General features: G+C 38.4%; 1 protein-coding gene across 1 annotated transcript in view; it reads left to right on the top strand.

The window, feature by feature from the left end:
* brinp1 (bone morphogenetic protein/retinoic acid inducible neural-specific 1) overlaps positions 1–19,376 on the top strand; it is a 159,705-nt gene that overhangs the window by 41,998 nt on the left and 98,331 nt on the right. The window lies entirely within an intron of this gene.

Genomic DNA, 19,376 nt, shown 5'->3' with positions numbered 1-19,376 from the left:
TGTGTTTGTGCCAAAACAGAGTACCCTGAGTACACGGATACTATATTTTATGTGTGGTGTTAATAAATATGCAAACTATAAAGCAAACTCACACTGTTGCCTTATTGGAAAATAAATATGGTGTTCTATAGAGAAGTGGTTATCACATCTGCCTTACACGCGGAACGTCCTGATTTCTGAGCCCCAGAGGAAACACATATTTAATGGTGCCTCGTGTGGCAGCGTGTGAAAGTGGCAAAGGCTCACACTGTGAGTTTACCCGTTGCTGACCTGTCTCAATAAACCACCCGTGAAGAACACTACAGGACACTGGAACTACAGTTTGACAACACATAACTCCGGCTGACAGCTGGTTATGGTGAAAAGTCGTTACATAGTGTCAGTCGCTGGTTAGAGTATCGTAACTGGTGCTGGCACCAGCATCAGTGCGTTTCTGGTTTCATCAGTTTAGTAAATTGACCAAACCTTATCTCACTAAATGTTTAATTACTTTTAACCAGTAATGACTGATTTATTTGATTTGATTATTTGAGTTACCTTCCAATCTTTCAATCCCAAATTTCCCCACCAGATCTTCTGCAGGGAGCTGATATAAAATCAGTACAACCCCCGCCCCCCACTCCCACAATTTGCTCGTAGTTGTGTGAAATATTTTTTTTCTCTACTCATCTTGAAATTTCCACAAAAAAAAAAAAAAAAAAAACCCAAGAAAACACCGCAGGTTTATAAAAAACTCTGTGTCTGGATAAAACTCAGTCCTGCAGCTTCACTTGTCTCCCACATTCAGGAAACATTTCTGTTAATTATTCCATAGATTCAAAATAATCTTTACTTTCTGTGCCTAAAACTTGAATTGTTACGTTTTTATTTAATTAGCCTAAATTTATTACAGAATGACCTGATAACAACTTTAAAAACTCCAGTGATTGGTTTAAAGTGATTTGGACTCATTCTCATTCTCTTGTCTTAGTTGATATTTTAGACCCAGTAAAGCTGTGTTTTGTGTTGAAGGGATATAGGACGAGAGGCAGCGTCAGTGAAATCAACAGTTTTTATGTCTCTCCGCTGCTCTGTGAGTTTTTATCTTTGTGCTTTAGACGTCACTATTAATCTGTCAGACTTGACTGTACTTTTTCAACATACTGCAGCATTTTTTAAAAAACAAAGCAAACAACAAAATTGAACAACTTATGCAGCAGTCAGATGCAATTGAGTGAAACTGTAGGAAACCTCACAGATCAGAAGGGTCGGCCAGTTATGGCTGTTATTCTCAAAAAAAAAAAAAAAAAAAAAAAAGCCGTGCTGTAGTGTGAACTGCAGTGGGGTTTCTAACACTGAGACCATTATGTAAAATACAGTACTTTTTTTTTTTTACTAAAAAATATTATATTGGATTATTAATTTTAAACAAACAAACAAACAAACATGACAGATATTTACCCCGCTAAACTGCCCTCTGCTCCAGTCGTGTGTAAATTCTTATCTTAAAATGTACAATCCCCCTCGAGCCCCAAAAAAATACATAATCACACAAGGAAACTGAAAGCAAATGCTCCTTCTGTTACTCTTAGCCCTGCAAATATTCACTTTTTGTTTGTAAATTTTATTATATAAATATAATTAATTATTGAAAAAAATTCAAAATATTGTCATCTATTTTAAGTAATCAACCACATCAATCATATAATTACCATAGGAAGAGCCATTAAGTATGTGGGGTTTTTTTTGGCGATTGAACCCAGGACCATCTGTGTGTAAGGCAGATGTGTAAGGCGGGCGTGATAGGAAGTACACTGTAGAATCATATTATTATCTTAAAATATTGGTGTTTGTTTAAACATTCTACATTATATGAAATACAGGAATCATTATTTAAATTAAATTTAAAATTTAGATGATCAGACGGTCAACGGTAAAGGACGAGATCAGGATCAAAATTCAAAAAACTGTTTGGCATTTAAATTAAATTTAAAATTTAGATCATCAGACGGTCAACGAACCATCTTAGAATAGTAACTATAAACCAACTGGGCTTGCAAACGTAATCACTTGAAGTTCCGCCTGTCTGCCTTCTTCAAACCGGTGAGTTGAGTAAAGATACTGAAGGAACAATGAGAAAAAAGAAGAAAAGGTTTTTTTTTTTCTCTTCTTCTTCTTTTTTTATGAGAAAAACTCAAAGCTGAGAAGCTTGTCCGTAAAACCCGGCTCATGAGGGATCCATTACTTATAGTTGGAAAATTGAGATGATTGAGAAAATTGGTTTTCTGGGCCTTTGGAAATTAACGGGCCTCTGTTGGTGTGGATGTGCAGCTTCAGTTACTGATGAGACAATTAAGTACAGTCCCAGAAGTCCAGATTGAGAAATGAAAGAGTTTGAAGCCTTATCAGGCATCAAAATACTGCATTTATATCATTATGAGGAAGGACTGTTATGAGGAGGATTGTTCTGTAGTGAGAAATTACCCTGGCAGCAATCTTTTCATCTTTTATTACAGGGTTTGCAAAGACGGCAGCAGAAATAGATTGTTCAGGCTAAAGTACCAACAGGAATATGTGCACGGCCTACAGTATCTGATTGGCAAGTAGAGCGTTTTGCCGGATATATACTGCGTAGTGTTCTGTGAATAGTAGCGCCAGACTCAACTTTTCTGTCAGATGACCTTTTATTTTTTTATTTATGTATTTTTTTATCAGCACATTGATAATAGAAAAAAAAAAAGTCTCTCACTAACCTTTACATTCAGTGTTTGTTTGTATTCAGTCTGATCGTTGAGTTGAGTTTTTTTTTTTTTTTTCTACACCGTCTATGTCTTTATGAGACTTGATCACAGTGGCAGCTTTTTTCCTGGATAGGATGGATGTACGTAGTCTGGTGTGGTCCCGTTAAACCCCAGTACCACCAGCTGAGTTCCTGCTATCCTAGCAGGACAGCGGGGACTCACGCTGGTCATTCATCATGTTCAACAGCTTGTCCTTGGCTGCGGGGATGGCACGAGGCTTAAAGCACATGGTCCACTATTTTCATGCCAGATGCAATGGTGCAACTCCCTGCCCACATTCGGAGCCATTTGCGGAGGCTGTTGTTTAGTTTGAGGAGGTAATTGTTCAGTAGATGAACAGCAGATTTTACTGAAGGGAAAAAAAAAATCAAAAGTTTTGTCGTGTTCTGAATAAAAATTAAACTGAATTTTTTACTGGATTTAAAAAAGAGTTTTGGTATTATTGCCGAGTGATGGTTTACAGGCTAATGCCACCTACAAATGTCCTCTGATTTCAGGTGTTTTCTAATATGCCAACGTAATCTCAGAGTCTGTGAAATTAAAAAGAGGAGAAGTGTCTTGTCTCAAAAAATACAGGCAGAGGGCAAAGTCTCTGCTAATAACACACCATCATAAACTTCCTGTAGACATTTATTACAAGCTGTGTAACAAAAGTTTATACCAGAAGGTGGGGCAATATTTTTGGCCCATTGACCAAAATGTGGTTCAAAATGCGACTGGTGGACTGGTTCAGTATTGGTTGGATGTAAAATGCTGATTGAAACAAAATACTTAACTTTAACAGATATTTTGGCATCAACTGAAATTACAATTGATTTGTTGTAATGCATGAAACAGAAAGAACGACATCGGTCTTCACCATACCTTGTTACCTGTGTCTGGTGGGCCGGATCAGAAAGCCCAGCGGGCCATAGTTTTCCTTTAATTTTACCTACACAGGAGAGTTGACAAATCACGGGGGTTCACAGTGATTTACTCACACATCGGCAGTAGAGTAACAAAAAAAAGAAGTACTGTCGTGTACAGTAGGATTTTAATTTGAATATGAAAGAATTGCCATGAATTTGTTCAGTGATGCAACAGGCAATTCAAGTAATGCAACAATCATTATGTACAGCCATAAAACACTTCTATAATCTCTTCATGTCAAACAGAGACGACGGTGCTCGCCATGCTGCAACGCTGCAGCAATTTTCTGCTGCGGTCCCTGGGTTTTATCTGTCAAGCACAAAACCTACAACATGTGCCTGTGGATGATGAAGACCGGTTCTGCAGCCGCTTGTATGAGCAGAATGGATCGTATAAATCGATTGTTACTGCCACTGAAGTCGGGGTGGGGGGCCCGGGGGTGGCCGTTTACTGGTACACCGTGTATTTGTAGAAAGCCTGCAATGTTTTAGGGGCTTCCATGTTCACTGTTTATAGACACTGGATAAGAATACACCGCGTGTTTTAAATGACTGTATTTACAGTTGTACAGTAGCTATAAAAATAATGTTGTCAACTCCTTCTGCTTGTTTCTGGTTAATGCAGAAAATGAGGGCCAGATCCAGAATTATTTCTAAACTGTCACCAGAGAACAATTCTGTCTCCTGGACAGACATCACACCGTGTGGGAGGGTGACGGTGATGACAGAGTTCTAGGAAATGAACCTAATTTGTTTTTGGAAAAGCGTCAAAAGTTTTGACTTGCGATTCCAGCCTTTCGGTATTAATCTGAAATATGTGTCCATTAAATCACAGTAACAAAATTATCCTGGAAATACCCTGGCAGAGGTCTCCACCACGGATAATGAGATACAGAATAACCTGAGATGCTGGTGGGAAGCAAACCTCCAGGGTTAACTGGGGTGTTACGAGAGTGTGTGTTTCCACCAACTTGCCAGTCATTGTTCAAATATAGCCATGAACATTATGTATGTGGGTTAATTATGAATAATTAAAAAGGATGGACACAACACAGAGATCGGAAAAATAAAATGCTAATCCAAAGTTTCAGAGCTTGGGTTGGGTTGGGAAATTTGGCCAGTGCACATAAAAAAAAACAAAAACAAGATTCAGGGAAAAATGCGAAAATAATTAAATTGATGTTTACATTTATTTACCTTTAACTAAAACTATTGGAACAATTCATTTAAAAAGTGTTTTTCACACATATAATTACCATTGTACAATGCTTATAGATAGATAATATATTATTTAAAATATATTAATATTGTCTGACTTAATTGGGCAGATTAAAGAAAATGAATAGATTCCCATTTTAAAATATGTCACCATGTTCCATTGTTATAAACTGTACATTTCAAGTACATTTTAATTCTAATAACAAATATTTTACATGTAAATTTATAACTTGCATCTCAACACCTACAACTTGATGGCCTACTAACTGTAATCAACTGTACAATCTCCACTGAGGAAAATCATTTTCATGTAAATGTATGGCTAAATATTATAAATCTATATTTAATGCCATATTTCTGGGTTTGTACTAAACTTATATTTAAGTCACTGTGGTTAGATTTGTCTTTCATTAACCCAATCTCAAATCCTACCATTAAAAAAACAGATTTGTCTTTCATTAACCCAATCTCAGATCCTACGACATATTTTCACATTTAATAGAGAGAAAAACAGGACTTCAGAACCTTAATATAAAAAAAATCAATCGAGTTATTGTAATAAACTGTTATTGTCCAAACCACTAAATATAATTAAAGACGGAGAGAGAATAAAGCTCTGGTCTGACACTAGGGGAAAAAAAGTATGTGACGTATTTGAAGTCGTATTCAGGTTTTCCGGCAGCTGCTTATAAATCATTTTAGTGTGTGTGTGCGGCTGTGTGTGAGGCCATGTGTGTGTTCAGATTTTAACCTTGCTTGAAGGAGAAAGCAGCTGACCACATTTCCTTCTGCTCGGCTAATGACAACAACTTTGTCATTAGCCGTGTCGCTGCTCAGACGAATGGCTTAGCTTACTGATGCACTTTTTATCTAATTACATTTATCAAAAAACAAGAGGCCAGAGCAGGCAGCGACGATCCACGCTAATTACATTAGAGGTAGACGAAGATTGGCACGTGTGATGAAGTGATCCGGCCACTTTCAACATCACACACTGTGCTGCACAACTTCAAACCCGGCCCGGTTGTTTATGAGATTGAGCTGTCATCCGGACATCAGTCACTTATAAGACGTCACTACTGTATAGTCCTATAGCTGGGGTCGTCAAACATACGGCCCGCTGGCCAAAACTGGCCCGTTTGATGGGTATTGAAAATACACAAAGCTATATGTTCAGGAAATGTTTTGTAAAATTAATGAATTAAAATTATTTTATGTGTTCAGGAAATGTTTTGTAAAATTAATAAATTAAAATTATTTTATTAAATATGAAGATTTATCTAATTTACATTTTTTGCATGAAAACAAAAATATTGACTTTTTGTTATTTATAGCTAATGATGTTTTCATTGTACTGGTCTGGCCCACTTGACATCTAATTAGGGTTGTATGTTGCCCCCAAACCAAAATGAGTTTGACACCCCTGGTTTATAGCCTTGACACAAGTGATGCAGGAAATGAGCTGGAAGCTGCTGAGAGGAACCATTACAGCATCTGAGGGAAAAAAAAAATCATGGTGGACTCACATGGCAAACAAACAAACAATCCCAGCACATGACAAACAAGCACTGTTTGTGTGTATGGAAGTAGTTTAGTGTGAGTATTTCGTATTTATAGTATTTATATACAAATGTTTCCGCTTAAATTTATAATTTGAAAAACGCCTCTCTGATGCCAGGACCGCCTGCCTTCAGCCTTGACAGTCTGCCGTCTTGTAGCAGGCTCTGAAGGAGAGACTGTTGCTCTTACAACTGTTCAAGCTTTTCAAACACAACTCGGAGTCTTCTGTTGTCACAAAAGACAGTTTGTGTGTGTGTCTCTGTTTGCTGACTGCGTACAGACAGGAAACTTAGGAGTTTGCAGCTGTCACAGTGATATGTCAGTATTTATGACATGTTATTTGCTCTGTGGTACGTGTGAACATTTTCCCCCCCAGACGTTTGCTTTGCACATTCAGGCGGCATACGCAGCACTGTGAATAGAAAAACACACCGAAAAAACAGAAATTAACTGCAGATTTTAAATGTATTTTTGGTGTCAATTTTTTTTTTTTGGTTGGCTTATACACACCGAAAAAACAGAAATTAACTGCATTTTAAATGTATTTTTGGTGTCAAATTTTTATTTTTATTTTTGGTTGGCTTATATAGTTATCTATCTATCTGTCTATCTGTCTGTCTGTCTGTCTATCTGTCTATCTATCTATCTAACTGTTATAAGCATAGTTGTAATGCAACATAATTATAATAATTGGAACTTATTTGATACCCTACACTGGGGAAATCAGTGGTTGCTCTGGGGCTTGAACCCAGGACCTTCTGTGTGTACGGCAGACGTGATATCCGCTGTACTTTGGAACCGCTTAAGAGATGTGGTCCACCATTTTGGTTTTATATTCAACTAAACCTCAGTGAATACGTGTTCAACAAGAACAGGTTTTTCTTTTTGGAAACAGAGATCGCAGACTGGATTTAATAAAACAGTCCTCTGGACAAACACATCTGCGCCAGCAGTACATCAATATTTGTTGAACTGGGATTTGTTATAGCTTAAGTCAACACAGTACTACATCGGTGACTGCAGTGCTCCACTAGTATTGTAAAAAAAAAAGGGAAAATATGGTCCGGAATGTTCTCCAGAAACAGCTCAGAGATTGTGTACTTAGATGACATTGTAGCATGCTGCGCTACAGTGCTCCTTTTGGGGATGGTTGATGTAAATGAATGAAACCGTACAGCATATAACAAAAGGTCACTTCTAGGAATGTCCGATAATATCGGTCCGCCGAGTCATATTGGTTTTTTTCCGCCGATAGTGAAAACCTGAACGCAATGCCTGAGTTTAGCCAAATGATGTGTGACCATAAAGTAGTTGTAGGGATAAACAGCTGTATTTTTAGGTGATAGTCACTAGATGGCAGCATTGCATCTCATATGTGTGATATCGGAATCGGAAATTAAGTGTTTGGACAATATATCGACAATATACAACATATCGATATTATTTCACAGCTGTCACAAACTATGTCTGCCTATTCTGGTATTTATTTTTTCAGTGTCTTAATTAAAATTACCTTCTGTCATTAACCGGTTACTCAAACCAAGAATCTACCCCGTTATAAGAGGATAAAATGATTTTCTCATTCACTGTGTTATCAAAATCAGCCCCATAATGCACGAAAAACAATAAAACTCCGACAGAATAATAAACGACATTTCTACACACATCACTGCTAAGTGCTCTGCTTGGTTCAACTATATATTTATACAAAATATTAGTTATATACCTGTGATCAGCCTGAGTTTCTCATCCACTGCTTCAATAGAGCGAACAGGAAGCAGGCGACCAACATCTGGTCGGTCTTATAGTTAAACAGACCATAATGTCTTAATGATGCACTAGATCTTAGTGGTTCTCGCTTCTGTTTAAACACTTTAGCTGTTTGATTTTTTTTTCTTTTTGTCTGCTGACTCTACACAATACATGTTATAAATGAGGTTTGAGGTCATATAATTTATTTTAAGTTTTAATTGAGGGATAAAACACTGACAGTGTGAATGCTTGTCTTTACACTGTAAAGTTAAACAATGGAATATATAGACGTCAGTCTTTTTTCACCTTAGGTCTGAACTCACATACTCTACATCAGTATCCATGTCACTTACCTATGCTTATATATCACAATCTAGGACATAAAAAACATCCAAATGGTCTGACTTACCCCTGGGAGCAAATAATGAAGGGCAAAAAGTTCACAAACACAAATGAAAGTAAGCAAATGCAGCACAATCCGATGTATGGCGTACAACTGGCGAATGTAAATAAAGCTGTCTTCTACATATAGGACTAGGTGATGACATATTCCTCTGCTCTGCTCACCAACTGCGAAATTTGTTTTTACACCGTACGTCAGAATGATGGAACCAGACTTTCTTGATAAATTCATTGGAGTTGGTGACGTGACCACGAAACACTGTAGGTTGAGGACGTTTTAAATAGAAGACTCATATTTTGTTTTAGATTCATTGTCATGATATGTGTTTTTAAATTTCATCACGGAATCATATGTCATTTTTTTTCTATTATTAATTCCATGCACTGCTGTATGTCTGCAGCTGTGTTCTGGTCCCTGCACCAACTCACTTAATTCTGCCTCTGAGCTTGTTGGAGTTTTTTGAGTGTTTTTCACTCCCATTTCTACTTACACCTTGGTGTCCTGATTCAATGAAAGCTTACGACTCTAAACCCAAACAAACTACCTAGTGACCTTCTGTCCCTTTATCTCAAGTCCTCAAAACGCTGCTTCTTTTTTTTTTCACCTTCTCTAATTGAGGCTTCAGGGTAACAGCCATTAGTGCTGCATTTTCTTTTCCGTCTTTGTGCGTCCACACTTGCTTTCCGTCTTTGTGCTTCCACACTTGCTTCATTGTCGTAAAGTATGGCAGATTGGCAACATGCTGTGATTCCAAATGAGGCTCCAGGTTGTGATGTGGTTGGTAACATATCCAGGTACACAGACACTGGCTCTGTGTACATCCCTGGAAAGTATATAAAAAAAATATTAAGACCTGTAGCTTCAGTGGTGTAATGAACTCCTGCTGGGCTCAGGGGTCTAGCAGCTCTCCTGTTCAGAAGGTGATTAAAATACCATCACGGCCTAAATTACCACTTCATTTGGAAAAACAAGTCACTGTACAGTGTACAATAGAGTTGACCAGAATTTGTGAAAATACAAAAAAACAGATATATTCTTAAAATAATTTAAGGAATATTTAATGTCATATCAAGGGTGTCAAACTTATTTCCACCGCACATCAACAATACATGGTTGTACATGGAAGACTATGTATGTAACTTATTAATTTCTGCAAATTATTATTATTTATTCAAGTTACAAATATTATTCATTACTGTGTAACATATATAAAAAACCCTTAATTTATCAGGTCAAGAAACTCTGCTGCAGGGACTTTATTAGACACTTTTTAAGCTCCCGCGGACCCTACAAAATGACTTGGCGGGCTGCATTTGGACCCTAAGCCTTGAGTTTTTTTTTTTTTATATGATTTGGAATTAAGTCGGCAAAGGCAGGAATACAAAACTGGCTGAGAAAATAATAAAAAATAATAAAATAATCTGTAACATTGAAGTAACAGTGCACAGACGTCCAAGGTCTGTTAGACCTAAAGTCCACCGTAAATTTAAAGTCCAAGGTCTGTTAGACCTAAAGTCCACTGTAAATTTAAAGAAAGATTTAATGCCGACATGCTGACGTGAAGTCATACAAGTTGAAAAAGAATGCTAAGGACACTGGAGTGACTATGAAGTGGAAAATAAGAAAAGTTGAAGGCATTGAAGTTTTTTTGTCGTTTTTTGTTGTTTTTTTTAAAAAATTTTTACAGCTGGTTTTAATAGTGCATGTTTTGCAAATGGAGAGCTTCAGTCTGGTCCACAGCGTGCCACTGAGCCAGGCAGGCAGCCTCTGGCCACATCCTAATCACTGCTTAATTATTTAGACTAAACAACTCCTCACAAAGCAGCTTTGTTTTCTTTCTCTAATCCCTTTTCATATTTTTCTTCCGTGCGATGTCTGCTGTCTTCTAAAGAAAAACAAAGGTTTTTCGAAGGCCATCGTGACGGTCGCAAAATTAATAAATTTGTGATGCTTATGTCATTACCAACTACTTCTGTGGTTTCTCACTAACAGTCCATCAACATAGTTTTATTGTGGGGAAAAATGCTGGACCTAAATTATCCAGAAAAACAAGCCAACAAATTTGAGAACCAAAGTAACATTTAAACATCTGTGACTTAAATAAGGGATGACCACCAGTACTGGACGTGGCTGTACGTTTTCCAAAATAATATATATTTCACTTCCTTTGCTTCTGCAATTACTTGAATGTTGGAGGATAAATTTGTCTACAGGGTAAGCTGAGGACACACTACAAGATTTTTTGCCAGATTTTACCCACAATCCACAGTTGGGCAAAGCCTGCACCAGTCTGTACTGGTTTCAGACAGCTGGCAGGGCTAGCTGGCACAAGAACATGTTAGTGTGTGTTTGGTAAAGATGCAAATGTGCAATTGTGTGAGGGGAGAAGGGCCGCCCCAACATCAGTTAGTCAAATGTGTTTGTAATTTTTAATCCGCACTGGTGAATCTGGATGCAGTCGGAGTTAACTGATTATCGACACAACTGCAAACAAGTGTTGCCTCAGGCATGATTAATCGTGACTAATCGTGATTAATCCACAGCTTCCAGATTTATTATCATTCCTTAATATGACAAAACAAAAATCCACATTTTTGGTGAAGATTGTGCTGCAGTATGTGGAGCTGCTAAACTTTAGTCATATTGACATTAACATTTAAAACCTGTTGTCAATAGTGAGCAGTTCTTATTTAATGGACGATGGACATATTTTTGGATACATGGTGCTTTTCATTTTTCCATGCATGCCTTAAAATGCTATTCAAAAATGTGGCCTCATTTACCAAGATAAACCTCTATTCTTTTATAGCCCTATTTCATATATTTGCCCTATTCTCCATTCATTTGTTTTTTCCAATCATATTTTTTAACTGACTTTTATTGACGTCATCAGAAACAGTGGATTGTTTTGTGTTTGGACCATGTTAACACCCTCATGGTGGAAGTCATAGCCAGTCTTTTCCTCATGGCTTCCCGCTCATCCCCTCCGTCCTGTTTCATAACCAACCAGAGGCCCACACCACCTGCCTCCCCCACCTCGACAGCAGCTGTGCTTCCTCTCCGTTTTCCTATCGACACAGTGTGTCTGAGAACACTGTGAAGCAACAGTGCAGGGAATCCTCTTTAGCCAACCATTTTGGAGACGGCCTTATTTTTGGCAGCCTTCTTTTATGGCTTTCGCTGTAAGAATGATCCACTTAGCCGTATCCAACCACAGCACCAGGTCTGGCCCCAGGGCCGTCTAGGCAACTGGTGGGAGAAAGTCCCGTACCTGTCTTCATGATTTGTAGGTTGTCTTTAACTCTGACAGGTTTGTGTTGTTTGTTCCTTAGGTGAATTCTCAGTGCAGGAAATTACACGGCTCCGTTTGAGGTATAGTCTCCCCGGAAGCTCAGGCAGATTTGTTGAGTCTTATTTAGAAATGACTTCAAAGAACCGACTGCTGAAACCTACATTCCTAAATGCTCTGTTAAACTTGGTTATATGGTGTGCAGCCTTAATCTACTCAGTGTCTGGTCTGTGCCAGATGGGCTATTAGAAATATGGCGACAGCCGCCCACATACAGACTGCAACATTGCCACATGTGGAGAGATTACCTGTAAGACGACTGATATTATTTCCTAAATCAAGGACCCTGTCACTAGGCTTGACTTTTTTTGTGTGTGTGCTCCACAGAGGGGGATTCCTGTGATCTTGTCACAGCAGGGTTTTAAATGTTGGAGTCAAATCGTGTCTCTGGAAAGTTAGGTGCACAATCAGGGCATTGGACCGTGGCTGAAATCACAGTAATTCGTTAAAAAGAAAGTAGATAGTAAGTCTAATTTTAAGATTTAATTTTAATACCATTCATATTGGTGTCGAAAAATATTCCCGTATTAAATGATTAGCATGTGTTTGTGGAGACTTCAACGTCAGGTCAGACCCCCCAGCCTGTCTCAGACCAGCCTCACTGAGACCAGGGCGGGAGTAGGTGTACGTCTGACAAGCTGACTGATAGATTTGTAGGATGGATTGTAATGGAGCGTTGTGACATGTTCTACTCCAGCATAGAATCACAATACAGAGGTTTCTCGACTCATCTCAGTTTTCGCTGTACGTCTGAACGCACATACTGTACATCAGTCATTCACCTAGACTAACACAGTGGCAGCATCATAATCTTGGACGAGTCTGACTGGAGCCTGGGAGACATAATTTTTTAACTTTTTTTTTAACTTATAATGAAGTCTGACTGGAGCCTGGGAGACATAATGGAGGGCAACAGCAACAACAACAACAACACAAATAAAAACAAAACAAATGTAGCGCAATCCAATGTATGACGTATATTAGCACCAAATAACGTTGTATTCGTCCTCTACGCTCGCTAATTAGTTCCTGTGTTAAATTTATTTTAACGTCGTACGTACGAATAATGGAAGAATATTTATTTTAATAAATTTATGGGAGATGGTGACGTAGCCATGAAACATCGTAGGTCGAGGATGTCGTAAACATCCTCGACTCCCAGTAATGGACGTAGCCATGAAACATCGTAGGTCGAAGATGTCGTAAACATCCTCGACACCGCCAACTGTATGAAGCGAAATCTTGATCTCATAGGTTTGTATAATTTTTGACTCTTTTTCTGTAAATGTCCCATCATTTAATCCATGTACAGCAAAATATTTTAGGAATGTTAATTTATCTTAATTAGTTTTAAATTATCGCAATAACGATAATTCATTATTAATTCAGCATAATCCACATCTACCCTGTGATTGGTCAGAAAACTAGAATTGTTTGACAGCCCTATAAATATTCTTGGTACTAATGTGAATGAATCTTATTTCATTTCATCCACAAGGAGCTGGAGACGTTCAAGTTAAATTAAAAAAACGACAGCGTGTCTGTGAATGTGACTTTATTGTCAAGGCGCGCTAACAAGGACAAGTATAGTTACACACTTAAGGTATTCAGTGTCGTACGTCCCCATTAAATCACCACAGTGTGATGTCAGGATGAATTCACTGAAGCCATAAAACACCGTCCCACTACATTCTGCATTTTTGTAATTATATCCAGATTTCCCTTTATTTTTCACTGTAGGAATTCTACACAGATTACTGCTGAGACTCCATGTTGACATGCTTTTCCAATTAAAGTGTGCCCCCCCTTCCCCGTCCCCCAGCAAACGGTTGGTTTTTGGCTGGAAATTCACGAAGCGCGAGGTGGTCTCAACAGGAAGGTAATACTTATAAAAGTTTTCTCCTTTGTCTTTGGATCCAGTTGACTGTCTGTCCTGGTGGCCGCGAAACTTGCGGAAAATGGGTTTGTTTTTCATTAGTGTAGCCCAGAGACTGGGATGGCATCATTTTCATTTATCTGTGTTTCTCCCACTTGACCCTCCCTCGCTCAGCCTGCGAGGGATAAAATTCTTATGACTGATGGAACCTCTGGCTAGTTGGACATCTGTCTTCTTCTTCATAGGCCTGGCAGGAATAGGTCTGGGTACAGTGTGACAGGCCTCCGCGCCGGCTTGTGCTAACACCGAGCAGAAACATTTCTGTGGCCTAAACCTTAGAGATCAGCCATTAGTAGGTTGTCAATCTAGCGAGCTCTAATAGTCTTCTGGGCAGCAAGGAGGAGGATTCAACCCATGGTTTCCAACGAGGTGGTATATTTGAGATCATTACAGTCCAGATAAATTTAGCTCCTGTAAGGGTATTATATCTGGGCTGTTGCGAAATGTGGCCTAATTATTGTAGTTAGGTGGATGATGGAGCCCAATCTTTGCTGCCTAATAGTATATTTTTATTGAACAATGGTAAAAGCCCACGAGGCTAAAAATTACAAACTATGGTGCAACTCTGTGATAACCAAGCTATATATGTGGCACACGGCAATTACGGTAACATATCACAGATTATTTTAACTTATTAAAAAAGTCATTAGGGCACTTTATGACCATTTGTGTGATTTATTAGTCATTTTCCATTTCAAGGCTAACTATATATTTTTTGGGAAAAGTTGGTACAGTTTGTAGAACAGTTTGGTAATGAACTCAAACTTTTATTCCCACAGACTTTTAGTTTGGTAAACAATATAATACAATTAATTAACTCGTAAAAAATATTGGCTATAAACATGTATCATTTTTTTCCCCTATTATAGTTTTTTAAGGAGAATAGTTTTAGTTTATATAGTCCATTGAAGCCAAACGTGAATTAGGGCAAAACACACATAAAAAGGTCGGTTTCAGAAAGTTTTTAGAAATGGGTTTGTAGTTCTGTCTGGGATTCTGTAATTTCATAATTTGTGGTAAAAACATGTTCTTAATCAGGCAGGCAGTCTTTTTTTTTTCGGTTTAATTTTATTTTTCCATATTTGCAGTACTTACTGCTTACTACTGTACTAACTCCTGTGGTTTCCACAAACCCTTAAAACCTGTAACTAGGTTACAGGCACATGTACTGAATAACAAGAAAAGTTAGGAAAATAAATCACGACACGGTAAAATATAGGTCAGTTATTATACAATGTGGGAAAAAAAGCTAAGTGTTGCATTTAAATACTTGAAGAAAGGCCTTAAAGGTTAGTATTATATGGTTGTTCTCTGAGCAAACAACAGGCAGTGACCTACAGTAAGAAGATCAGCGGTTTGGTGTTGTGCAGGATTAGGGTTAAATGTTCAGGTGTGTGAGGCCCAGGTGAAGGGTCCGGGGCGGGTTAAATGTTCAGGTGTGTGAGGCCCTGTGATGGACAGGTGAAGGGTCCGGGGTGTACCCCTGCCTCACAGAACGACCCGTGAACCTGAAAAGGATTAAGTAAAAGAACTAATGATTATTAACTTGTCATTTATCTTCCTGGTTTGCCATAGGAGTTTGAAGGCCATATAAGCCTTTTTTTATTTTTTTGCTTGTACCAGATTTAACGTTAGTTAACTGTGGTTAGTTGTTAGCTGATTTAGTTAGTTAATCTGTAAAGGTTAATGATTTGTTAAAATTTCTAAAACCACGATGGTACGGAAAGAAGCTTTCACGTTAAGTGAGACATTTCAAATCAAAAAGATATTTTTTAGGACATACCTAACTGTATGTCTGAAAGCAGAAAAACACCCACCAACATATAAATACAAATACCCAGAATCCAGCTGGTAACAGAACAGGAGCATTACCGCGCAATAAATAATAAATATATATATTTAAAAAACGATTTAGGTACGCTTAGTGGCATTCCAGAGAAAAACACTTTGCTGTGAAAAAGTTTAAAATATATAACATTTAATAAAACACTGCTGACATTTGCAGACACATTCCGATGCTGATTTGCTGTGGGCTGTGGAGTAATTTTGGCAGTAAGGCGGCAAGGTGGAGGAGTGGAGCGAAAACTCTTGCATCTTGTCTTCTTGTCTTTTTTTTAAGAGGTGTTCATCCATTTTTCTAAAATAGTTAGGCAACATTTTAGGATTCTAAGAGGGCGAGGTTGTGTGCTGTCAGAGGAAAGACTCCTATAATCTTGCAGCCTAATTCCAGCCAGACTTGAGGAGTTTGATTTGAGTCCAAATTCACTAATAAGACCTTCATATGTCTGAGAAGCTGCCATTCTGTCTGCCTTGCCCGAGGCACACAGTCCCTGAACGGACCTGTCTGTTAGGTATAGAATCAGAACAGAGCGGATCTCAGCCTCGTATTAATAACCTGCTCAGAAACTATTTAGGTGGTCTTAAATGTGGGCTGTTTAACATCACGGTGATGGTGACACATAATAGACAAGAAATCACATGTAAAGATCCCAAGAAATGTCAAATGGTTAGCGGACAGTTTTTTACTGTATCTTATTATTTTGTTCAGTTTAAAAAAAAAAAATTATAGGTGAAAAAAAGATGTATTTGAAACTTAATTACTCAAACAGAAAAAAGGACCAATTAGTACTTTTGTCTTAACTACTACTACTCTTTTCTTCATGATGCAGTCGATAAAAAAACAAAGGGGACTGTTGTGGCCTGCAGTCCAGTCCAGTTTATACTCTCCATCTACAAATTTATTTTGTTGTCAGTGATGGCTTTCCCATAGAGGGCGCTCAGTTGCCCCTCCATAACATGTCATATATAAAATATATATTTTCATAGTTTTAATCTCAGCTCGCACTTTCAGAGCTTCTGGTGAGCTAGAAACAACACCCTGTCAGTGCAGCTGTGCAGCCAATTGCTGACCTAAGATGTGCGCATGCAACGGAAATTTATCCAATCAATAGTCAAACGTGATGGTTTAAAGGGCGAATACTTTTTTGCCCCACCCGAGTCCGGCAAAGTGCTTTTGAAAGCCCCCACTGCCCCCTAGGAATGGGTCGATGGGTGAAATGCAAAGGTGGGTACTCTAGACCATTGTTTTCCCAAAGACTGGGTCGTGACCCTCAGGTGGGTCTCAAGACATTTTTTTTGGGTCATCTTGCATCATGTTTCCCTCGAGTTTACGAATATTGACTTGGGTCGTAAAATATGGGTCCCCAGAAAAACATTTGGGAAACACTGCTGTAACCTATATATATTTTTAAATTTATAATGACTTTAATATTGACACAGTTACCTAAACAGATGACTGACTGGGAAATAAATGCAACCCTATTGGTCCATACATACAAATATCCATCCCATGCAGTGGATATAACTGCAGCCCCAGATGCTGGTATCTGTACGATACAGTACGTATTGTCTGGATGTGCGTGTTCTTTTTTTGAAATGTGGATTCTGTCAAAAAAGCCCAGACTCGGACTCACTTGAACGCAGCACGTGGCTGAGTTGTTGACATGTTGTCAGGCTCAGGCTCAGACTCAGACTCAGAGACCTTGGCAGTGATCCTGCACAGAATTAATGGATGGTTTCCCTGTTGCATGCTGCAGCCCTGGGAGACAGTTTTTGATGTGGAGTTAGTTAATGGGTAAAAAAATGTACATTTTTATGAGGTCTATATGTAAATTAAATAACCAGGGATATAAGTTCAATGATATATTTTTTAGGAAGTACAGCAATACTTTCAGAAATAGGATCTGCATAAGTGTGTGACGTTCTGTTACACAGTGTGCTTTTATAATTATGGAGGCATGTGAAATGTTCCCCAAATGCAGTAACTCTTAGAATATCCTGATGAACACAGTCAGGAGGAAACTCTTAAATTAAATTTCATATAATTATGGAATTTAATGACTTCATTGATCTGCAGGGAATAATATATCTGCTATTGCAATAGTGACTTGTCATGTGTCTCCATCACGTCCAGGCTAATGACTCTGTAATAGCACCATTTGTTCATCCAACCTCATTGAGAACAGTTCTGGCCCCACTACGTTCTTTGCATGTTAGTGGATGATTCATCTGTGTCTGAACCACCACCTTTCTATGTCCTCTGTTTAACAATCACCACCTATTCACGTCTAACAACTGTACGTGTCAAAAACATTGTCATGTTCTGCGAGTCTGACGGTTGTGGCCCGGAAACTACTGCGTTTGTTACATCGTTAACACTAGATCTACAAAAAATTTAAAAAAATTTAAAAAATGCGCATTTGCAGACTTTGGTGTAAAAAAAAAAAAAAAAAAATCTGGATTGATGCCTGCATTGGTTCAAAGTCAACATCCTAAATCAAGCAGCATATTAAAGAATGATCTTCATTAAGCTACAATTTATGATGGAGGTGATTGATTATTTAATTCATTATGAAAAAATTGCATGCAGAGTCTTTGCTGTAATGATTACCGGTGGGGGGGATGGGGGTTGGGGGGGTTGGAGCTGAAGGCAGATGTTGTTGTGCTCAGTAGCAGCAGAGGGCTGAGGTAACATGGTTTAGAATATTCCCACAAATAATGTTATATTAGGATTAAAACGGTTTCCGAGCTTCATTTTCTACAAACAGTTAGCAAAATAAAACAGTATACAATTCAACTGTACCCAACTTTTACTGTAGTTATATCTATATATCTATATAGATCTATCTATCTATCTATCTATCTATCTATCTATCTATCTATATATATATACAATCTGTGTTTATTGTAAAGTTACACATTGAAGGACAATGACTTGGAATATTGGTGCAATATAATAAAATAATATGAAATAAATAAATATAAAGCCTATATATAAATGATCCAGGGGATAACATTAGGACATCTGAATTGACCAACATTAATCTACTGTATTGTGGGCTGGATAGGTGTTTCATGTGGGTTGCAAAACAGAAACTTTTCTGTTCAGAATTTTTTTTTAATTACCTGTGAATGAATTGATGATGTCATACTGATTTTTGAATTAAATGTAAACTAAACTAAAACTAAATCAGGACGCCACTCCTTTAATAAAAAAGTTCTTAAAAACGGTTCCATCCACACAGACAGCGACCAAAGCCAAATTTGACTTCATCTGACCTCTGCCCTTAACCCACCACCTTAGGGGGTCAAGCTGGGCGCTCACGGAGCAGTGTGTGGGGTCTCAGTGTGCACCTCAGTGGCACCTAGTGGCTGGTGGAGTCGAACCTGCAACCTTCTGTGATTTTGAAGCCCACTGCCTCTTTAAGGCCTGTTGTCCGCCTGAGTTTAGAGTCAGGTCCTAAACATCCTTCTGGCCAATAACATCTTCTCCACGGCGCCTCCACTCATTAGGGAAGGAGAGCCTTGTCAGCTGCGGGCTCAGTCACGACTGGCCTTTGTATCCTCACCCACTTCACCTCACCTCACCCACTCATCCATCCCTCTACACTCGGTCCCCTCGTACAGCCCC

Source organism: Cynoglossus semilaevis, chromosome 14 (assembly GCF_000523025.1).
Source record: "Cynoglossus semilaevis isolate Cse_v1.0 chromosome 14, Cse_v1.0, whole genome shotgun sequence".
Taxonomy (NCBI): Eukaryota; Metazoa; Chordata; class Actinopteri; order Pleuronectiformes; family Cynoglossidae; genus Cynoglossus; species Cynoglossus semilaevis.
The sequence above is the reverse complement of the archived record's forward strand: the minus strand, read 5'-3'. Positions and strand labels throughout refer to the sequence as shown.